Source organism: Lithobates pipiens, unplaced genomic scaffold, assembly GCF_037356315.1.
Source record: "Lithobates pipiens isolate NorthernLeopardFrog02 unplaced genomic scaffold, aLitPip1_a1.2 Scaffold_8, whole genome shotgun sequence".
Lineage (NCBI taxonomy): Eukaryota > Metazoa > Chordata > Amphibia > Anura > Ranidae > Lithobates > Lithobates pipiens.
The window spans coordinates 440581786-440606548 of record NW_027507903.1 but is presented as its reverse complement, the minus strand read 5'-3'; the positions used below and the strand labels follow the sequence as shown (position 1 = coordinate 440606548).

Here is a 24763-nt window from a genome sequence, read left to right as displayed (position 1 = left end):
ACTAGGCCCCAGGATGATCCCCTGGCTTAAGCGGACAACGCATGGACACAGATTGTGGCAGCTTTCCCAGTTCTCTGGAACTGACAGACACTGGGCGATTATTTACGAAAAGGCAAATCCACTTTGCACTAAAAGTACACTTGAAAGTGCAGTCGCTCTAAATCTAAGGGGTAGATCTAAAATGAGTGGAGGCTCTGCTGATTTTATCATTCAATGTGCAAGCTAAAATGCTATTTTTTATTTTCCTTGCATGTCCCCCTCGGATATACAGCAACTTTACTTTCAAGTGTACTTTCAGTGCAAAGTGGATTTTCCTTTAGTAAATAACCCCCCAATGTCTCTACTGTAATGCACAGCCTTTCCCTGTATCTTCCTCCTTCTCTCTCTTTCCTTCTGCACACACCAGTGTCTCTTTCCCAGACTGCCCTGTGTTTTTTCCAGGCTTTCTAATTCATACGACCCCTTTCTGCATTAAGGCATACTGGATTTTGTAGTTTTCTGGATCTGATTAGTAATGGAGTTTCTTCTGGCTGGGACCATGAATCCTAAAGTGCAATGCTCTTAAAATGGTTGTAAACCCTTACAAACCACTTTGACCTACAGGTAAGCCTAAATTAAGACTTACCTGTAGGTCCAAGAAATATCTCCTAAACCTATACGGTTTAGGAGATATTTAACCGAAGACAGCCACCGCTGTCTACGGCGCATGCGCCGTAGACAGCGGTGCGCAGGCACACTGGGCAGGCCGCAGATCGCGGCAATATGCCGCGAGTGTCGGCTCCCGTGCACATGCGCTGGAGTGACGTCATCGTGGCTCCGGCGAATCACAGTGCCAGAGGAAGTCGCTCCGGGATCCATGGCAGCGGCGAAGAGGAAGACGGAGGACGGCTTCGGGGGCTTCGTTCTCAGGTAAGTTATTCATAATGAGCTAGTATGCTATGCATACTAGCTCATTATGCCTTTGACTTGCAGGGTGTGTTTTTTGTTTTTTTTCCCTTTACTTCCTCTTTAACTAAAGATGAATCAAGAGTCCACAAAGCTCCATCTTAGGGCAGAAAAGGGGAACTTCTTGCAATGAATGTTAACTATGATATTGCATTATTAAAGGGGAAATAAACCCTGATGAGTTTACTTCCTCTTTCATTCCCTGCAAAGGCAAAGCATAATGGACTACTATGCATCGCATAGTAGTCCATTATGTGTCACTTACCTGACACAGGAGCCAGCGAAGTCACCGATGTCCCCTGTAGTCCGGCGCATCCATCTTCTCGGTGGGTCTCGCTGCTCCGCCGCTGTCATTCGGCGAAGCCGCGATGACGTTACTCCCGCGCATGCGCACGGGAGCCCACACGCACATGCGCACGTGAGCCGACACGCGTGGCATCTTAGTCATTGACTATGCCACGCTAAGTGCACCTGCGCGCTGCTGTCACCGCCGTAGACAGCGGTGCCTGTCTTTCGGCAAATATCTCCTAAACTGTGTAGGTTTAGGAGATATTTCTTGGACCTAATGGTAAGCCTTAATCTAGGCTTATCTGTAGGTCAAAGTGTGTTGTAAGGGTTTACAACCACTTTAAACCCGCACATTTCAGTTACAATGAGTCTCATTACATATCTATTGAGACAGCTACCTTTTTTTCCTCCTGCTTGAGAAAAACTTTCAGGGCTTTTTATTACAGTCCAATAGACATTTCTGACATTTTATAAGTCATGAGGAAGGGGATTTTTTTGGCTCCTGAAACATGTCGTCTATCACTCCTCTTCCTGTTATCAAATTAATTATGGCAATAAAATATTGTGGACTCATAACATTTGGCGCTATGTTCTCAGTTTTTTCTTACGATGACAGGACCACTTTAAATTCCAGGGAAGACAGAAGTCTTACCTAGCTTTTTTTTTGCCCTAAAATTTACTATGAGCACGCTTTGCTTTTATACATACCATAGTTCAAGTGTTTTCTTTGTAATCTTCCACATCATCTATAGCTCCAAGGCATTAACTGCACTAGTTTTACTCTGCTCTGTACACTACTCGTGTCGTTCCACAACCGCTTCCTACATCAAACACATACCATAAGCCCTCTGCTGCTCAGCAACTATTGCGGCACTGCCTATAGTGTCACCTACTACACAATTACCAGCAAGTTCTACCACTGTGCCGAGTGACAGTGACTTTAAGAGATGGTCCCTTCTTAGAAAGAATGCCTGGAAGCAAGTGTGAGGGGAACAGCAGCTAGAATACCGCAACTCTGGCTGAGCCAGTTGAAACTTACTATACGTGGGTTAAATAACTTGAAAGTACAGCACATACTTATTATACAGCAAGCATTCCTGTTTTTATCATATGTAGATTTTCTCTGATTGCATGCAAACCTACAGGTGTGTCTGCTTTGGGGCGCGGTCAGGTTAGCAGTACATTGCTACATTTCTGTGTGCGGCTCTGAAAGACTAACAGGTAAATAGCCCGCAATAGTACATGTAAGCGACTAACCTGGCAGATAAGGGTCTACAGGACCTGAGAGAAGAGGATTGTGAGAAGTTTACAGAACAAGGCCACCGGATACTGCAAGTCTTCTCAGGTAAAAATGTATGGATATTGGATAACGATAAATCAAGGCTCTTCATAACTGTGTTCTAAGTAGTAGCAAGATATTGTTTTATACATCTCTGGTGACATAGGCGATAATAGGACAATATAATAAAGTAAGCATGTGTTTCCTTTAACTTTCTTTACAACATTAAAAGTTTAGGGGGTAGATTCAAAAAGACATTTCCAAACATTTGCTGTGATCTGTCGGGTGTCGAAAGACTTGCATTAATTTCATGAAAATTCTACGATATGTTTTTATTAGTACCGACATGTGTGAGAAATTCAAGTAGCTTGTATTTGTGATCGTTTTACTGTATGTTTCTATAAGCAAAGTGGTGGTAGGGAAAGTGATGGTAAGGGATGTGGAGGCAAGGAAAGTGATGGTAGGGGAGGTGGTGGCAGGGAAAGTGGTGGTAAAGGATGTGGAGGCAAGGAAAGTGGTGGTAGGGGAAGTGGTGGCAGGGAAAGTGTGGTAAGGGATGTGGTGGTAGAGGAAGTGGTGGTAGGGAATGTGGAGGCAGGGTAAGTGTTGGTAAGGAACATGGAGGAAAGGAAAGTGGTGGTAAGGAATGTGAAGATAGGGAAATGGTGGTAAGGAATGTGGAGGCAAGGAAAGTGATAGTAAGGAAAGTGGTGGTACGGAATGTGGTGGAAACGAAAGTGGTGGTAAGGAAAATAGCAGTAAGGAATGTGGTGTTTTCTGATGCATTTTCCATTTTGCTGAAATGTATTTTTTTAACATGGGTTCCTATTGAACAAGTTCACATCAATGCATTTTTGTGCCTCTGCATTTTTGGAAGAGGATCGGGACATTTTTCCCCATAAAAACAGCATGTAATAGACTTCAATTGCCCCGCATCCAAAATGCAAATACCAAGTTTTTACCACGATTCGTGTTTTTTCTTACACTGTATATAGCTGGTTGCTAAGGAGAGGGCCAGGAGTCATCAGCTGTAAGCGGGCTTCTCTGCTGACAGCTGAATGTAAAAAATAAGAATTGATGGCTAAAAATATTGCGAAAAAACACTGTGTTCAGTCCCCCCCAGGTCCATAGCAGGCCCTTGGGTCTAGTTTGGATTTGGAGGGGACCCCCCCCCATGCCAAAATTTTAACATTTTATAAAAAAAATGCCATGGGGTCCCCCCAATATCCATACCAGACTCTTATATGAGCATGCAGCCTGGCAGGTCAGGAAAGGAAGGGGACAAGCGAGCGCCCACCCCTCCTGAACCAAACCAGACTGCATGCCTTCTTCAGCATTAGGGGGGTGGGTGCTTTGGGGTGGGGGGGGCTCTGCGCCCCCCATCCCAAAGCACCTTGCCCCTCCCCCCATCCCAAAGCACCTTGCCCCTATTCACCAAACAAAAGTAGTGTAATGTGACAAAAGACGATAGACAGTTTTTGACAAGTCCTTTATTAAAAATGCCTTCTTCTTCCCCACTTCTTCCTCCTCCTGGCTTCTCCTTCTCCCGCTTCTTCCTCAGGTCTTCTCTTTCTCCAGCTTTTTCTCCCGGTGTTCTTCTTTCTCCTTTGTCTGGTCTTCTTACTCCGCCACTGATCCCACTGACGACCCGCCAACAATGCTGCATCCAGCTAATCTGTCTCTGCCAATGTCAAGCATTTCTTAGATAACTATGGAGCGTGATCATTGTATGACGTCATCTGGAGGCCCCACCCATTGTGACTTCACCACCTGGGGCATGATGGGTCTGTGATGTCACAAGAGGGCAGGGTCTCCGGATGATGCCATCTGCCATCTGTTATCTAAGGAAAGCTTGACATCCGCACGGACAGATCAGCAGGGTGCTTTGGGGTGGGGGGCACAGAGCCAAAGCACCCACCACCCCCATGTCGAGGGCATGCGGTCTGGTATGGTTGGGGGGCACTCGCTCATCCCCTCCTTTTTCTGACTTGCCAGGCTGCATGCAAGGGTCTGGTATGGATTTTGGGGGGCCCCCTTCGAATGCATACTAGACTCAAGGGCCTGGTATGAACCTGGAGGGGTACAGTTTTTTTTTTTTGCCAGCAATTTTTTTTTATTTATATTCAGCTGTCAGCAAATGCAAATCGTGGCAAAATCTTCTGGTTGGAGTTTTTGAGAGCAGTTTTCTGGCAGATAAAAACGCTAAACACTACTAAACGTTGCTTAATGCTCCTAAGAGCCTGTACAAAAAAGCTCTATATGTGAGTTTTTTTTCTGCCAAAAGAACAGTTTTTTTTTTAAGCCCTGTGTGCATGGACTCTAAAACTCCACCACTTCGTAGGAAAGATTTTGCAACAGTTCTGTCACAGAACAGATTCATATAAAATAGCGATTCATATATATCTTACATAAATATGTTGCAGATTCTACCATTTGCATCCTATGCATTAAGGTGAAAAAACATGGGGGTTTACGACCCTTTTAATTGCTAACCATATTTACACACATACCCTAAAAAAATAAATAAAAAAGAACATCATGAAGGCGCTTCTGACACTGACCGCCCCCCCCCCCCCGTTTTACTGGAACCCGTTCATTACCTCAGGGGAGACGCGCTGTACCTCTCTACCCGGGGTTCTCGGCTCTTGGTTGTTCTCGGCTCTTGGTTGGATAGATTGATAGCATTGCAGCCAATGGCTCTTACTGCTGTCAATCAAATCCAATGACGTGGGCACCGGGGACGGGGCAGAGTCTGGCATTCTGTGTCTATGCACGCAAATGCTGGACTCGGGAGCGCGCCTGCACGGTAGCCCCCCAGGGAGATCGTAAATCTCCCAGGGGATTTACCAATGCATAGGGGAGCAGTGAGCGCTGCCGGGGGAACCTAGAAGAGGAGGTTCGGGCCACACTGTGCAAAACGAACTGCACAGTGGAGGTAAGTATGATATGTTTGTAACCCTTTGTTTTTTTTTGTTTTTTTTTAAATAACAATCACTTTAAGATAAACTGATAGATAGATGTATGGATAGATAGATAGATTGATAACTTAGCTTCTCTCTGGTGCTGTCCCCCACACAAAATCTGCTTCACTCCCATCCTCCACCGTCCCTACCCATTGAAATCAATGGGTGCCGCCGCCGATGCATCTGCAAAGCTCCTGCAAAGCGCTTCGGCAGCGGAGCTTTTCAGGCACAATTAACTGTTTCTTTGGCCACTAGCGGGGGTTAAAAGCGCCCCGCCAGTGGCCGAAAAGCACTGATAAAACAACGGTAAAGCGACCCTAAAACGAGTGGCACTTTACCGATAACGTGGATCGGTGCCAGTGTGAAAGAGGTCTTGAAACATAACTGTTATATTTGTTCAATAAGTGAAAAAAAACCCTGCCAGAAATACAACGTGCTCCTAAAACGTCATTTGCACTCTTCTGCACTGAAAACTCAGGCAGTGGATGCAGAATACCCCCTTTCCCCCTATGTTTTGAGATGAGGAGAGGGATAGGTATTCTGTAGTACTAACTTCTCCTATTTTCCTAAGGTGTCCACGCAGCGCCTCCATAGATACGAGGTGTGGTTATCCTAGACAGGAAGTGTATTACTGGCAGGATCACCAGTTACTAATAAAAAGAAGAGAAAACAAATGCAGCCATAACATCTAAGGACTAATAAAGTGCATTATTACTTGTTTGTTTTGGGTTTACATTTTAAAGTAAACTTTTCCTGCAAAAAAATATAGCAAATGCTGTTGCTGAATTGCTTCTAAAATTGCTAACTGTCTATCTCACCCAACAACGTCAATACTTTCTCAATGACCTGCACTTTCCATAATTCTGTACCTGCATACTTGATGTGGGTTAGGGGTTTACGGGCTTACGGCGTCAGCATGACAATCAAGCCAATAGCATTTGCTGAATAAGAAATCAGCAACTGCAGCTGCCTTTTCCAAAACAGGATTCTTTTATTTTTGTTCATAGGCTGAGTCATACAGTGCTTATTTCTGATAAACCCCCCTTATGGCATTGCAAAGGCTTTTAGAAGGTCTTTCATATGACAAGGCTTGCACTTTAGATGTAGATGTCTGGGATGTATAATGTCATAAAACTTAAAATAAGAAAAACCTTTATATAAAAGAGCTTTTATATAACATTTCACCCTGCTCCCAGACCTCCATTAGACACACTTTTCAGTCAATGAACAGTCTTTTGCTTGTTTTTGTTGTTTTTATTAGAGGATTGAACCTGGTTGGGGAAAAGGGACATGGGATGCCCATAGGATAAATTGTACTTTATAGAACAAGATGGCTGACCCTAAACTTGACAGGCTTTTACCTCAGAACACTTCTTCCAGCTCACTTCCTCCAGCATACTACTTCACTGTCCAATTTTAGTAATCCTGTCACACCATTAGAACATGACTAGGCCTCACTGTGAATAAGTCCCAGTGTCTTTACCTGATGGCCCTTTGTAGGTCGGAGCCTGTAGTATCCCTTTGTGGTAGCAACTGATTTACTTGAGAATATTAAATGTACTCGATGGACTACTGATCCCAGCAAGTCTGACTTGCAAATTCTGCCCTCCCTCCTGGCTACATCCACTTGACACAACTCCCAAAGTCTCTCCCTCTGCCTCTACATTCAGCTCTCCTGGCATGTCTCTTCCAGAGCTTTCCACTGTGCTTTCCACTCACCGACACCTGCCCTGGATCCTTCCTGAATGACTTCTCCGGACGTGCGTACCAACCTTTTCCAGGACACCTCTCCATGACCGTGTAAGGAAAGGCTCCCCCCAGCTCCCGAGCTCCCTTCTGCCTGAGGTACACCCCCCCCCCCCCCAAAAAAGGGGTTTCTGTCAGACACGACAGTCTAACACACGTTCACCCAGCCGTCAACTCCTCCCCCAGCAGGCTGACTGTGGGTATATTTAGGAGGCCTGCCCCCTGCCAATCCTAGTTGGGGATTGATCAGAGCTCCCTTACATGCACCCCATGTCACCCTAGCTCTCTGCCCTTCCCCTTTTCCAGAACATTCTCCCTGGAAACAGAGGAGGCGCCCAAGAGCTGAAGTATGTCAGTCATCTACTGCTATACTAAATCACTCCCCTGCCCCAGATCAAAACAAACAGGCCTAGCTCACAGGTCACATCAAGGGCCTGCTTAAATTTACCTGCCCTGGCAGCTTCCACAAAACCTACACTAGCGCCTACCTACCTAAGTTAGAGGGTGCTACATTTACATTTGCCATGAAGCCAAAGATACTCGAGAACATCACATGACAGCTGCATGTTCTGAAGGCCAAAAGTCTTATTGAATTAGCCATATTTCCGCTAGCATACATATCCCAATGGGACAATGATCATTTATTCTCTGTAGATACCATGATATAACAATGTCTTCAGTCTATCCTATCTAAACTGGAAAAATAACTTAAAGTTAGGCAACCAGTGATATGTTCTTATGCTTATAGATTTCTTCTTGACTACCCTGGGAGGGTGGGAGATACTTGTTTAAGGAAATTTTGATGCAAGCTGTAAAAGCCTTCTAGATCAATAGGGGAAGACAGAGTTAGACTTACTAGCTCAAGTCAAGATTTAAAAAAAATAGCTCTCTAGTTGAACAGGCTTCCAACATGCCTATATTTCATTCATGCTATCACTTTGGACATTATTGACTAATTACATGTTTACTGTATGTACATGAAGTGGTACCCCCGTGAGGCTGCTAATAGACTCTGTACCCCACTAATTATCTCAACTCTGCAAATCCTCCATTACCTCTGACACCCTGGATTCAGTCATCTTACCAACTGTAGTAGTAAATAGAGACTCACACAGTATTAACCAGTTCCCGACCAGCTGCCACAGTTTTACTGCGGCAGAATGGCACGGATGGGCGAAATGAGGTTACGCACATCGGGCGTGCGCATGCACCCCCTAGGCGGCCGCGGTGATCAGATTCGTTTTGGGAACCGATCAGCCTCCAGACCCAGGCCAATGATTTCTGGCCTGGACCTGCTGATCGGTTCTGATGAATAAAATGCTTCCCCTGCCTATAAGTGTAAACACAGGCAGGGGAAGTGATGTCATCTCCCTCTCTGGAATTCTTTTCCATTCCAGAGAGAGGGGAGGGGACACTCAAACACGAGTTGCACCAACACAACATTGACACAGTACACATAGGCACACATTTCACCCCCCCCCCTCCCCCAATTAACACCTTCACTCCCTGTCACTGTGTGACCCAGTGCAGTGTTCATATTTTTCTTTGATCATTGTACTGGTGTAATTTGTGACACTAATCAGCAGTAGGGTACTTAGTAGTAGGCCCAGATAGGTCTTGGGACCCCCCCTAAGCCCCTGTTATAAAGGTTTAACCCCTTGATCACCCCGTCACCAGTGATCACGATATTAGTGTCACGGGTGAAGCTGATTATTTCGTAATTTTTTATAGCATCAGCGTCAGATTAGTGCCAGTAGTGCTAACCCCCATGCATGCACCATACATCTCCTTTAGTAGTATAGTGTCTGAACGGAACGATATCTTCGATCTGATCACAACTATATTAGCGTCCCCAATAGTTTTGAGTTCCCAAAAATGCAGCGTTAGCGGGATCAGCACAGATACCTGCTAGCACCTGCATTTAGCCATTCCGCCCAGCCCAACCCACTCATGTGCAGTATCAATCGATCACTATCACTTACAAAACACTAAACACATATCTGCAGCATTCGCAGAGTCAGGCCTGATCCCGGCGAACGCTAACAGTTGTTTTGGTAGCGTTTTGAAGCAGTCCCTGACAGTCAGGTGCTCTTTTTTTCCTGTGAGTCTCGCTAGTTGTACCAGTTAATTTAGAGGCCAAAATGTCCAATCGAAAATACACTAGTGAAGAGGCCTACACGTTTCTGAGCATCACAGATGAGAGTGAAGAGGAACTCATCCATCTGTCAGATTCAGGCTCAGAATATGAACCTGTAGACAGCAGCGGCACCCTGACAGATAGCTCTGACGATGGAGTAGTTTACTCCCGATCAAGTGGTCTGCGTTGATGAGTCACTGATTAAGTTTTCTGGCCGCTTGTCATTCAAACAGTATCTTCCCAGAAAGCCTGCCAGATATGGGGTCAAGATGTATAAGATCTGTGACAGGGCAACAGGCTATACATATAGTTTTATGGTTTTCAAGGGAAGAGATAGTTGCGTAGAGCTGGAGAACTACATAGGGAGCGCTGGTAAGATTGTGTGGGACTTGGTGTCACCCTTATTCGGAAAGGGGTACCACTTGTATGTGGACAATTATTACACAAGCGTGCCACTTTTTACTTGTTTGACCATGGAATTGGCGCATGTGGCACCGTGCGATCTAATCACCAGGGGTTACCCCAGCAGATTGTAGATTCCCGTCTTAGGTTGGGGGAGAGGGCCTGCTTGAGATATATTAATTTGCTTGCTGTAAAGTGGAGGGATAGTAAGACATGACGGTCCAAATTCAAATGGTGACTGGTGTTGTGGTGAAACCCCTCTGTCCACGAATACAACCTTAACATGGGAGGGGTGGACCTCAATGACCAGCTGTTGGCGCCGTACCTAATTGCTGGAAGGCCAGACATTGGTATTAAAAATTGTCTGTATATTTATTACAATTGGCTCTGCTGAATGCTTATGTGTTATACAAAGCTTCAGGACGGACTGGATCCTTCCTTAAATTCCAGGAAGTGATCATTACAGCCCTTATGTTTCCAGATGGTGCTGTGGCCCAACTTCCCAATCCAAATGCATGAGAGGCATTTTCCGTATGTCCTCCCTGGTACCCCTACCCAAAGAAATCACCAAAGAATATGTTGTGTTTGCAGAAATGCGGATATAGGCGTGACACTCGTTTTTATTGCCCCTCCTGTCCTGACCAACCTGGTCTTTGCATTGGTGAATGTTTTGAACGCTACCACACACTAATGAAGTATTAGGGTACAGCATTGTACAGTCCTAGGGCATACTTACACAGGGTCTTGAAAGATGAGATGGCTATCACATTTTGAGAGACCCTAATCTGGAACATTTACAGTTTACAGTTTATGTAAAAGTGCAAAAAAAAAAATCACAAAAACACAAAAAGAATAAAGAAAAATAGTTGTGGTTTTATTTTTATTTTCTCTCTATTGTTCTCTTTCTATTGCTACTGTATTTTAGAACTGTAATATTTTATTTTTACTATGTTTTATTGTACTTGCTTTGCTGTAATGTTACTTTGTTTTATTGTTAACCATCATTTTCTTAACAGATACGCCATTCAGCTGCAGCACGGGTTTATTTATTCTGACAGCAACAGCGTTTGCTCCCACGATATGTAAAGCCGTGACTCCAGCGCTGTAGGAGGTGATTTCATCACCATAGTTAAAAAAGAGCATATATCCCGAAGCATGGGGGCAGGGATTTGCTCCTAACAGTAGGGGTGGATTGTCCCCATGCTTCGGCGTATATTTTTTAGGCACAGATTGCGTTAAAAAATCAAGTTGTTTTATTGAGTTAATGTTTTATCGTTACCATTGTTTGCTTTTCAGGTACGCCAGCGTTTGCTCTCACGATACAAAAATCAGTGACTGCCCATCACTAGAAGTAGGTGGATGAAGGGCAGTATTCTAATGGTGGGCATACCCAACGATCAATCTCTTTTTTTCGTTTAGCCCACAGGCTGCATGAAAAAAAGAACATTACAATATATGACCAACAAGGACCAGCAACATACTGGTATGTTGCTGGAGTTTGAGTGGTTATAACAGAATGATGCCTGCAGGTTTAGGTATCATTCTTTTCAGTCAGCAGTCAGCTTTCACGTAAAAGCAATCCTAGCAGCTAAAACAGGGAACCCAAGAATGCCTGAGCTGATCGGAGACCAGAACGGCTCCAATCATCTCTACGACCTAGGAAACTGGACGCTACAAGCATTTCATGAATTAGGTTTCTCCAGATATAAACAGCGCCATTGGGAAATTGGGAAAGCATTTTATCACACCGATCTTAGTGTGGTCAGATGCTTTGAGGGCAGAGGAGAGATCTAGGTTCTAATAGACCCCATTTTTTTCAAAAAAAGAGTACCTGTCACTACCTATTACTATCATAGGGGGTATTTACATTCCCTGAGATAACAATAAAAATGATGAAAAAAATAATAAATGAAAGGAACAGTTTAAAAATAAAATAAAAATGCAAAATAAATAATAATAATAAAAAAAGCAGTAGAAGAGGAAATAGAAAAAAGAAAGAACTGCGCTAACCACGAATACCCAAATGTGAGTAGGGTATGTATATGTGCCAGACCCACGATATGGGTCTTAGTGTCTTAATGTCTCCAAGACCACCTCCAAAGTATAATGCAAACCATATACAAATAAGTGCAATTTGAATGCAAAAACAAACCATAAATACGTGTCAAGAGTGTGAGTTCCCCAAACACAATATGAGTAAATCAAATTCAGTGCATATACCTCTAGAAATAAAGAGTTAAAAAATAGAATAGAATATGAAAAAAATATTTGCAATTTTTTTACATAAATGGAATATCAAGAAAAAAGATTATACTTAGAGACACCCTATATAATGTCCATATAGTCATATGTCAAAAAATAGTAAAATGTCCATATAGTAAACAAACACCAGTGAAGTAAAGCTTCAAGTGGAGTGCAGCAGTGAAGGACAAACTTCAAACAGCTGAGTTATGAGTACACAAAATAAAATCTTCTCCAAAGATGTACTGTGCTTTTCCCAACACCGAATGAGTGAATTGGCTTCTTACCAGATCCAAGCGACCCCCCGTTACAGAGGGTCACCACAGGCGACAATAGTCAAAGGGTATCCGGATAGCGATTCCTCCTCAAGCGATCCTGAATCTTTCACGCGGTAGGGTTATGGCTGTTATTCCACATATCACTCCCAACTCAACGTGGTATCACATAGGGAAAAAACATAGGCTCCAGATAGTGTAAAACCAAAAGACTTTAATTTGCAAAAACGGACGTATACACTTACATAAAAGACTTTAAAAGCAGGTTCAAAACAGAAGCGTGCACCGGCCGGATGCACGCCAACGCAGAGACCGACCCGTCCTTCCTGGTCCAAAAAGCACGAACACGACTGGGGTGACGTCGACACGACAATAAAAAAAGCACCCCTGTCCCCGCGTGCTCACACTCAAAGGCAAACGCAAACGTCGGTCTGGTGTCATATGTAAACAGCAATTGCCCCATGCATGTGCAGTATCACCACGAAGGTCAGATCGAAGGCAGTAATTTTAGCAGTAGACCTTCTCTATAAATCTAAAGTGGTAACTTGTAAAGGATTTTAAAGGCTTTTAAAAATGTATGTAGGTTGTCGCCGCTGCACAATTTTAAAGCATCGTGTTTGGTATCCATGTACTCTGCATAAGATCATCTTTTTTATTACATCAAACATTTGGAAAATATAGTACATTCAAATTTTAAAAAGTGTTTTTTCACAAAAAATTGAGTTTGAAAAATCACTGCAGAAATACTGTGTGAAAAAAAAATTTGCAACACCCACCATTTTAACCACTTACAGACCAGACCATTTTGCTGGTTCGGCACTGCGTCGCAAACGCAAACGTCGGTCTGGTGTCATATGTAAACAGCAATTGCCCCATGCATGTGTGGTATCACCACGAAGGTCAGATCGAAGGCAGTAATTTTAGCAGTAGACCTCCTCTATAAATCTAAAGTGGTAACTTGTACAGGATTTTAAAGGCTTTTAAAAATGTATGTAGGTTGTCACCGCTGCACAATTTTAAAGCATCGTGTTTGGTATCCATGTACTCTGCATAAGATCATCTTTTTTATTACATCAAACATTTGGAAAATATAGTACATTCAAATTTTAAAAAGTGTTTTTTCCCAAAAAATTGAGTTTGAAAAATCACTGCAGAAATACTGTGTGAAAAAAAAATTTGCAACACCCACCATTTTAACCACTTACAGACCAGACCATTTTGCTGGTTCGGCACTGCGTCGCAAACGCAAACGTCGGTCTGGTGTCATATGTAAACAGCAATTGCCCCATGCATGTGTGGTATCACCACGAAGGTCAGATCGAAGGCAGTAATTTTAGCAGTAGACCTCCTCTATAAATCTAAAGTGGTAACTTGTACAGGATTTTAAAGGCTTTTAAAAATGTATGTAGGTTGTCGCCGCTGCACAATTTTAAAGCATCGTGTTTGGTATCCATGTACTCTGCATAAGATCATCTTTTTTATTACATTAAACATTTGGAAAATATAGTACATTCAAATTTTAAAAAGTGTTTTTTTCCCAAAAAATTGAGTTTGAAAAATCACTGCAGAAATACTGTGTGAAAAAAAAAATTGCATTTTAACCACTTACAGACCAGACCATTTTGCTGGTTCGGCACTGAGTCGCTTTAACTGACAATTGCGCGGTCGTGCGACGTGGCTCCCAAACAAAACTGACGTCCTTTTTTTCCTACAAATAGAGCTTTCTTTTGGTGGTATTTGATCACCCCTGTGGTTTTTATTTTTTGCGCTATAAACATAAATAGAGCGACAATTTTGAAAAAAACGCATTATTTTTTACTTTTTGTTATAATAAATATCCCCCAAAAATATATAAAAAAACATTTTTTTTCCCTCAGTTTAGGCCGATACGTATTCTTCTACATATTTTTGGTAAAAAAAATTGCAATAAGCGATTGATTGGTTTGCGCAAAAGTTATAGCGTTTACAATATAGGGATAGTTTTATGGCATTTTTATTAATAATGTTTTATTATTTATTTTTTTACTAGTAATGGTGGCGATCAGCGATTTTTTATTGTGACTGCGACATTATGGCGGACACATCGGACATTTTTGACACATTTTTGGGACCATTGTCAGTTATACAGCAATCACTGCTATATAAATGCAGTAATTCCTGTGTAAATGACACAGGCAGTGAAGGGGTTAACCAGGGGGTGGCAGTGTAGGGGTTAAGTGTTCCTAGGGGTGTGTTACTAACTGTGGAGGGTTGGGCTTTCATTTAGTGAACACTGATCTCTGCTCCAATCACACGAAGCAGAGATCAGCTTCACTAGTTGCTAGGCAGAATGGGGAAACGCTGTTTACAACGGCATTTCTCCATTCAGCCGTCCCGTGAGATGATCGCGGGTATGCCCGGGGCGATCGAGTCCGATCGAACTCACGGGGGTCCCGACCGGCACGCTCGCGATGGCAGGGCGGCATTGAAGATTGGACGTACCTGTGCGCCAATATGCCTGCCCGTGCCATTCTGCCGACGTACATCGGCGTGCGCTGGTCGGGAACCAGTTAATCTGTAGGGCCTTTGCTTTAAAAAAATATATAATTTTTGGGGGTTCAAAGTAATTTTCTAGCAAAAAAAATATTTTTTCATGTAAACATAAGGTGTCAGAAAGGGCTTTATCTTCAAGTGGTTAGAAGAGTGGGTGATGTGCGAAGTAAGCTTCTAATGTTGAGCATAAAATGTCAGGACAGTACAAACTTTTTTTACATTTTTATTTTTTTTGCACAAAGTTGTCACTAAATGATATATTGCTCAAACATGCCATGTGCATGTGTGGAATTACACCCCAAAATACATTCTGGTGCTTCTGAGTATGGGGATACCACATGTGTGAGACTTTTTGGGAGCCTAGCCGTGTACAGGACCATGAAATCCAATCACAGCCTTCAGGCTAAGGGCGTAAAATGGTGATTTCACTTCCTCACTACCTATCACAGTTTTTGAGGCCATGAAATGTCAAGATAGCATAAATTCCCCGCCAAATTACCCCATTTTGGAAAGTAGACACTTCAAGCTATTTGCTCAGAAGTATGTTGCACATTATAAAGAAACAATATACAGACTATTGTATTCAAATAGCCTGGCTCCCTTTAGATGAAAGTGGAGGACCACCCTAAAAAAAAAAAAATTCACAAAATTGTTCCTAAAAATCAGAAAAAAAAAAGATTTTTTTTTTTAACTTACCAGAAATGGCTGTTGCTAGGCAGATCATCCTAATTTGCCACTTCCTACACCGCGATGATCTTCAGTCTCTCCTCCTCCCGTTGTCTTCTGGGGAATGGGGCGCACTGTGTTCTGGGATCTCTGTGTGTCCCAGAACACAGCCAGTCATTCACAAAGTGCTGCGCAACTCGCGCATGCGCATTAGGAAATGGGCAGTGAAGCTGCAAGGCTCCACTGCCTGTTTCCCTTAGTTATAACTGGACAGGTGAGTGTGCTTATTAAAAGTCAGCAGCTCCAATGTTTGTATGTTTTTTTTCAGCTGGCCCACCGCTTGAAGTCCAATAAAAGTAATTAAAGCAGATGAGAAAAAGGGTAATAAAAGGATAAAGGGTATTCCTTGAAATCCAGATATCTTCAGCTAGCTTCTTTGTGTTGCAACTAAAGTAATCATTGATGACAAGGTATAGCAAATTTGGCTGAATCAATAATGTGAACTGGGCTTAGATGTCTGCTTTCAGTGTTCCTTATAACATAAAATCTAACTTCTGTGGGACTACAAGTACCACCAGCTGAACTGTTGCGAATGATGTCTGAAATCAGTGTCTTTAACTATAACATGGGTTATACCCGCTCTCTATACTGGAACTCAGATGAAGCTGGCAATGATGCAGATTATGAGAATACTCTAACAGGAACTCTCTCTCTCTCTCTCTCTGTATCCTGGCTCTAGGAAATGGCGCGTTCCATATAGTAATTGGTATTGGCGGGTACTAGAGAAAAAGTATTAGTACTCATACTTAAAAAACTGGTATTGGTGCATCCCTATTATATAGTGCCATCAATTTACACAGCACTTCACATATATTTTGTACAGGCAAATCAGTCCCTGCCCTCAAGAAGCTTACAATCTATGGTCCCTAACTCACATAATAGGGCCTATTTAGACAAAAACCAATCAACCTACTAGCATGTTTTTGGATTGTGGGAGGAAATCCATGCTGGTCCACCGTGAACATACAAACTCCTGGTTGGGATTTGAACCAATAACCCTAGTGCTGCCAGGTTGAAGTGCTAACCACTTAGCCACCATGCTGCCCACACACACAATTAAAATATCATAGAGATCTGTATATGTGAACTAATTTGTCCTTAAAGTGAATCTAAAGGAAAAAATGAAAGAAAGGGAAAAAATAACAAATATGTTATACTTGCCTGCCCTGTGTAGTGGTTTTGCACAGAGGAGCCCCAATCCTCTTATTTTTGGGTCCCCCACTGGTGGTCCTGGGCCCTCCCCCCTGTGGAGTGTCCCCAATAGCAAGCCTCTTGCTATTGGGCACTCAAGTAGGCTCCTTCCTGAGCTGCGTTCTGTGTGTCCATTCATACACAGAGTGTGGCTCAGCCCCGCTTTCTCCTCATTGGCTTACTGGCATTGATTGACAGCAGCAGTAGCCAATAGCTCCCATTGCTGTATGAACCAATGAGGAGAGAGATACCTGGAAAATCAGCTACTCTCATGTACAGTACATTGCTTGATCAAGATGGGGCTCTAGTATGTATAAGGGGGGAGCTGCACCCAAGAAGATTTTTTATCTTCATGCATAGAATGCACGAAGATAAAAAAAAAACTAGCCTTTAGAACCAATGTAAGCCTCTATTCCCACTTGATTGTTTTTCTGCTTGTTTTCCTACACCTGACTATGCTGAACATGCAGAATTACATTCCTTCTAATTGTTCCTGTTATTCTGTGCTCTATGCCCTACGTCGAAAAAAATACTAGAGCTTTTTTGAGCGTATTCAGGTGTTTTTGGTCCCCCATAGACTTCAATGGAAGCACCTGTATACTAGCGTTTTTGCACACGTCTTTATGTATAAAGCCCCTCCTCTTATAGAACTCTCCTCCTTTTGCCCAGCCCTGGAAACTAAATACACATTCAAAAACACTTGTAATATGCCTAAAAATGCTTAAAGACTACTTCAAGATCACCAGGAATACATTCTGATCAGGTTTTGAAGCAGGATTAAGGTTACTCTTCCTTTAAGTAGACAGTGTGATGCATAGAAGTATATATTTGCTTGTAATAAAGGATTGTTTTACATGTATCAGAAGAGAGAATATGCTGCCCTAAGCTAATGTGAAACCTAAGCGGCCCAAAGCATGTCAGCCCTTGCAAATGTACTGCATGGAACCAGCTGTGTATGAAATTATAATGTAGCAGTATCATTATTTTAATAACCACCAACGTTTTCATCACCTGGGTTATTGTGGGAATATACTTAGTATAGTAGTGAGTACGCTAATATGCTCACTGTTAATTCAATTTTCTGTAAAGAAGCTTATTTAAAGGAAAGTTACTTTTGACTCTGTTTTACACGACCCCACTAATATATTTCTAAAATCCAACAGTATTGTCCTTTGTAAAGTGTGCTGTCCTTTATCTCACATGATGTGTGACTATCTTTTTCAGTGGCGGCTGGTGCTCAATATTTTCGGGGGGGGGGGGGGGGGGCGGTAAAAAACCTACCCCCCTCACTGGCACATAAGCTACCCATGGGAAGCAGACGGGAAGGCAGTAATCAGTCAGGCCTTACCTTAGGAGGCTGCTCCTTGCTCCAGGCTCCCGACTGAACAGGAAGTGGGTCCTGATTGGCCAGGAGTCCTAAGACTTCCTGATTGGCCAGGAGGAGAGCCAGGAAGACATTAGCGAATATTAATTCACTAATGTCACACAAGTGGGTGGGCGCAGAGCACTGCGCCCTAAGTCCACCCTTTTTTAATGCCATTTAGAGCCTCAGGCTCTAATCATGTGCTTAAAAGAAAAAACAATGATTGAAATCCAAGTGTCTGATGCCCTGCATGTATATTAGGGGCCAGGCGCATTGGTTTAGGGGGCCGGCACCCCTGCGCCACTAATGGAGCGGCCGCCACTAATCTTGTTATAGCTTAACCCCTGCCTTATCTTCAGTGCTGCACAGTTGAAGAGGTAAGTCTGTTTTTTCTGATTTCACTGCAAACTGTGAGCCTCTCGCTGTCTGCATTAGAAGCTGCAGCAAGTTAGAGTCCAATTTACAGCATCATCTAGCCCTTGCTATACCCAACATGCTGCTTTCACTTATTGTATTTCATTTTTTTCTAACATGAAGGCTCAGCATCATATGCACACTTTACCAGTGTGCATGCAAATGTAGTCTGCCTAGGAAAACCCACTTCTCCTGAATGACATCTATCCGCCCTTCCATCCATCCATGCACTATATAGATAAGCACGTAGACCACATCACTGTGTCTGAAATAAGGTATATAATTAAACCAAGAAGGTTGTGTTTTTTAATGTAACTAACATGTTCAAATAAAGCTAAATATAGATAGATGTAGATTAAAATTAATTTTTAATATGCTCAAATCTGGCATTATAGAGAGCCTATTGACTATTTTCATTGTTTGGAAGTAACTGCCTGTATTGGTGGGCTTTTGTTCACAATCAGCAAAATACAAGTCAGAAGGAGGTTAATTGCATTTGTCAATTAATTCTGAATGATGTCAAAAGTGTCTGAAACGAATGTCAAGCTAATGCCATTGACACAAGTCCAAAGCCTGTTGACGTAGGCCCTAAAAGTATGCACAGGTTCCACAAGATATTTACTATTACTCTTATTAGACAGAACCCCTCCTTTGTACACCTTTTTATTTGTTTTTATCTTTGTTACTGGGTTAAGTCTTGATCACCTGCCTGTACCTTGGCCAAAAAGACTACCCCTAACAGCCAGTGAAGTGTCCTTATTGCATCGAGGGATGGCAATCAAATAGGACCAGGCCACAGGTCATGTAACCCAGGTTTCTATAAACCAAATGAAACAAAATCAGAGATGTGCAAAGAAAATGCGTATTTGGATAATGAAGAGACAGAACATTTGCTTTTATTGTTCAAAATAGCTGATGGGTATTAACTCCACAAACTGTAACTGTCAGTAACTGTCAAATGCACATGCTTAATTGCAGTAACAGCATCATCCTTTTAGAATACCCAAGCACTCGATGCCAAACATTGCTCTGTAAATATAATTTTACAAATGCCAACTGTAAAAACAAGAGGATTGATTAATCAAAGTAGAATGTAAATTAACCTTACTATGATAGAGAAGGCAAAGCGGTATCAGAAAACTGGGTTTGGGGACCAGTCACACCGGCGCACTGGACAATCACAAGTTGTATCCAACCTAGAGCCAGATAACTAGCATTTTTACAAGGAAAGGCCATCAATACCTTCCGTGTTTTATATTTCAAATTTCCTTTAACAGTTATGCAGAAAGTAAACACAGCAGTGAACAGGATCTGGTAAGGAGTATAAAGCCTGAACCCCAGGCACTATAACAATAATAGGAATATGAATTCTTGTACTTACCAGATGGTGTATATCTCAAGTTATGCTGTGTGTCCCAAAATAGTCAAAACAGCAATAGCCAGCGGCAAGGTAAAAAAAAGTCTTGAATTCAATGGTTAAAAGTACATTACAATACAGGAGCTCAAATTATCCCGACAGGTTTTGTGTTTTATACAAACCCTTTCTGAGATAATACTATGCTTGCTCACCTGTAAGTCCAAGAATTCTGGCATACTGTAAGCTATGCAGAGGGGTCTTAAACTGAATGTGTGCTTGACCTGTGCTGAGCAAAGTAACAGGTTAATCTTAAAGCCAGCCCATGCAGTACCTTCTATAACTTTCTACTTCTATAACCTTTTGCTCCCCTGGCACTTTTTTCCCTGCCCAAAACTAGAAGAAGCCGTGTGTGAGCTCCATTAGAGGTGGCATCCTACAGTTACATATAGCGGTGTGGAAAGTGAAACTGATGTCATCATGTCAGCGCTGTTCTCTGCATGTCCACCACCTGAGAAGATCTGAAGAAGAAGAGGACTGTGTTCATCATGTAATTAACCTGTGGTTAGGAGTAAGAACCTGCAGTTGGGCTTTACATTTTTGTTCCTTCAAACAAAAACTACATACAACAGTCAATGACGTGACAACTCATACCCTGGTTCATATGGCCTTCATTTAATCCTGGGCTTTAGGAGAGGGGGGAAGGGATTTGCTGAATATTGAAGGATCCTTATTGTGCCTCACTTCCTGTTTTTTTCCTGATGAAGACAGTGTTTCACCAAGACATTGACTTCATCAGGGAAAAGTAAAAAGGCTGTCAGACAAAAAATGAAGAGAACAGCAGTGATAAATGAACATGTGATCTAATACTACTCCCTGAATGAAAAGAGAATTAGACCCTGAAATATTTACCTGCCAGTTAGAGTGGCTCCCCACCAGGTCTGATTTGTCAGAGTCACAATTCTGCCTGTGGGCAGGGCACTGATAGGCTGAGCGACAGCCATTATGTGTTTCGGACTCATACAGCATCTGCTCCTTAATGTGGTTGCTTCCAGGACTCTGGTTAGCTTTTGGGGTGAAAAATAAAATAAGAGACATACAGAGAAAGCGAGGGAGAGAAGACGGAGGAGACCTTCTGCTGTAGTGCTGTTACACAAAGTGGCTGGTAAATCAATAAAAAATATTAAAATGGCTGTGCAATCACTCACATCTGATGAGATTGTGGGTAAACACAAAGGTGGTGTGTTCTCACCCATGCGATACAATTCTTGCAATCACACTGCATGTGATCTTTTTTGGGTTGTCATTCATTTACCATTGACTCCGGTGGCAAATCACATGAATGGAGTGTAAGTTCAGTGAGGTGTGGGAAACGCTCAGGATTTGCTGTGTTTCCCGCACTGCATATATGTGAACTGAGCCTTAGTGAACACCAAATCTGTTATATAATAAATCCAGTTCTTCCCTTTTAACTTTGGAATAGTCAAGCAGTGGGGATAGGAGTACCAAACATTACCATAAAGTGGAAGAGAACAAATAACAGATAGGGATCAATCAAATGAGGAATTAAATAAATCAAATTCCTCTTATGGAACTTTCAAATGTTCAACCAGTGGGAATAGGAGTACCTAAAATTCCCATTACTTTTAAGATACTTTTATGTACAGATAAAAGAACAAGTCAAAGAGGACATCTACTTCTTAAAAGGTTAATTTATTGAACAACAACCTTTTAAGAAGTTGATCATTATCTTTTATCTGGGTGCCTCTGCCACCTGATGGGAAGTTTTGGTACTCCTATGCCGCCCAGGCCAAAAGGTCTGCATCCTGTCAAGTAGGTATTTCAAGATTCATTTGACTTTTCCAGTTATGGGTCAGCATGAAGGAAGTAGCAGATTTTAAAGTGGTAGTAAACAACACTTTTTATCTAGTACCTACAGGTAAGTCTATAATAAGGCTTATCTGTAGGCAGGGCCAGGACAAGGAGTGGGCAGGAGGGCCCCTGGCGCAATGGTTAATTGCATTGGTAGGGGGCACCCTGACCCTGACCCTAACCCTAAGGGAAAGGATGGCACAGTTTGGCGTCTTTGCCCTGGGCGCTGGATGATCTTGTCCCGGCACTGCCTGTAGGTACATTGAATATCTCCTAAACATGCACCATTTAGGAGATATTTACAGTACATGTGCAGCAGCTGGTGACCTCACTCCAAACAGAAATTCACTCCTCACATCACATACATTATATGTGTTGCCACATTTAATATCTCTTATAGCTTCCAGGAGTCATCTCAGATTATTCTGTAAAGTCATGATTCATATACTGGCCTTCCAGGTAAAATAGCTCATTATCTGATATTAAGCTAAAAGCCTAAATTGCAATAGAAAAAGCTCCTCCACATAGCACTATCATGTTGCCCATTCACCTTCACCTGCCTCTGCTTCTGTGATAGCTGCTGTAAAATACCCAGTACCTCTAGGTATGGGGTAGCATGTGAAGAAGCAGCAAAGAAGCAATTGAGAAGTGAGTATGACAAAGGACAGGGGTATTAAAGTAAAACCCCTTTTTTAAAGTTCTCCTAGACAAAAACAAGCATTTAACCCTAACAGCATGAGGGAAACCCCAATGCAAGGGTAGTTTTTGAATTTCTCCAAAGATCAACCTCAAAGTTGATCCCAGCTTAGCGGAACTATACTCACCTTGAATCTAGTGATGTGCCGTTCCAGGAAACTCACTGCTGGCCACTGACTTGTTCGAGTGGCCAGCTTCCAGGTCTCGATTGCCAGCTGCTGTCATTGACCAGGCTGAGACAATGTCACTCCTGCACATGCATGGGAGTTCCATCAGATTCAACATTGCCAAGTGTGTGCAGTGAGCTGCACTTACGCAGCTTACTGTACAAGGGCGGACAGACAGGTAAGTAGCTTTAATGCAGAAAAGACAAAGCATGTCTCTTTTGCATTAAAAGTCCTGCATTGGCTCCCATTTTCATTGTGGAGCCTAAAGTTCCACTTTAGTTTCTTTCTCCAATAATGAGGAGAAATGCCCTGTGCAAGTCCTGAGTCAGATTTCAGTTGGTGCTGATGCAGGGCTGAGGACTTTCTTCTAGCCCCCATGTTATAGCTCTAGTGCATTAGCAGCCAGTTGCCAAGCATCAACACATTTGCTTGGAATGAAGGGGAATGAGCAACATTAATGGCATGTACGTTAACCTGTGCTTTGCCGTTCATGGGCAAAGCACAGCTTCGTTGTTTTTATAGTGTACAAGCAGTATCCATGGGCTCTCCACACAGAAATGAACTGGAGGATTTCTTGGCATTATTGTTAGTTAAAAACATTATAAATGAAACATGGTCATATTCCCAAACCCAACAGCTGCGTCATCCATCCACAAAGACCTGAGAATTTAAATACTACAAATTTCATCTATCACCACGTCAGAGGGACCTACAGATCTAAAAGGGCCATAAGTGAGGTTAGGTCACCACACTTGTAGTCCAATGGTCACTAGGGTTGCCACTTTTTCTTCAAGCCAAACCCGAACACTTTAGCAGCGCACAGTAATTTTTTTTTTTTGGTATACACTATAGCAGGGGTCTCCAAACTTTCTAAACAAAGAGCCAGTTTACTGTGCTTCAGACTTTAGGGGGGCCAGACTGTGGCCATTGGGAGTAGAAAGTATCCAGATGTCAGTGGGAAAAATGCCCTATTGTTTGTTTCAATGGAAGTAATTGTGCCCCATCATTGGTCCCAGTGGGAGCAATTGTGCCCCATCATTGTTCTCAGTGGAAGGAACTGTGCCCCATCATTGGTCCCAGTGGGAGGAATTGTGCCCCATCATTGGTATCAGTTGGAGGAATTGTGCCCCTTCATTGATGTCATTGGCCCTCATTGCTGGTATCATTGAGAGAAATTGTGCCCTATTTTTTCTGTAATTTGGAAGATTTGTGCCCAATCATTAGTGTCAGTGGGAGGAATCATACTCCATTGTTGGTATCAGTGAATGAAATAGTGGCCCAAGGGCTGGATAAAAGCAAGCAAGGGGCTGCAGTTTGAAGACCACTGCACTATAGGATTGTAACAGACCTGGCACACCTTTCGGCACTCCAAAGAAAATAGAAATGCGACACACATGGTGCCCCCTCTCCCTCCTGTCTGGCCCTATTCTGAGCCACATTCCTGTCTGAATAATGTGTCCAGGTTTCAGGTGGCTTTAAACCCTGACACATGGTTCCAAACCTGAACTGTCCGGGTGAATCCTGGACAGGTGGCAACCCTAATGGACACCCATGTTGCACTGATTGTGATTGCAAATGCTCTGCAAGCTTCAAAGAGCGAACTTTAAAAGTCGAACTGTGCCTTTTAATACAACTAACAGACTTGCATTAATCCATTAAGATCTAGAATCAGAATAACACAATCCCAGAGAGATATCAAGTGGGTGATTCAGCCTATCAGCATCTACCCAAAAATATCCAGGTCTACCTAATATCCAATTGGAGAGGACTGATGCTTTCATAAATTTTTTATTACAGATAAATATAAAATTGTAAGCTAACCCTTAATGATCCACTTTTGCAAGTTTCAACAGGGCCAGTGAGGGTGTAATGGCTCAGGGGTGGGGCTGGGAATTGGCAGGTCGTCCCCTGTCACACCTGAGCTTCAAAGCAGGTTGCAAAAATGCAAATTAACAACCAAATGGCTGAAAAGCACAATGCATACCTAGCAAGAGAATATTTTTCAACGTTCTTATCTAGAGGCTTGTATCACACTACTGACTGATGGCACGGGCCTTCGATTATCAGTGGGTTGCTATGGCAACTGTAACTATAGCAGCACAACAGAAAGTCGCATTGAAATGAAAATGATGCTATTATGACAAACCCGAGCAAGAACATTTATCACAGTAT

The 24763-nt window shown here is 42.6% G+C and overlaps 1 protein-coding gene across 1 annotated transcript in view; it reads left to right on the top strand.

The window, feature by feature from the left end:
- The first annotated feature begins 2284 nt into the window (after positions 1 to 2284).
- The window catches only part of LOC143960046 (protein NDNF-like), an 83161-nt gene continuing 60682 nt past the window's right edge, over positions 2285 to 24763 (top strand). The window contains exon 1 of the mRNA XM_077468317.1: positions 2285 to 2578. The gene's annotated coding sequence lies outside the window, so the exon portion shown is untranslated. The remainder of the gene's footprint in view (positions 2579 to 24763) is intronic.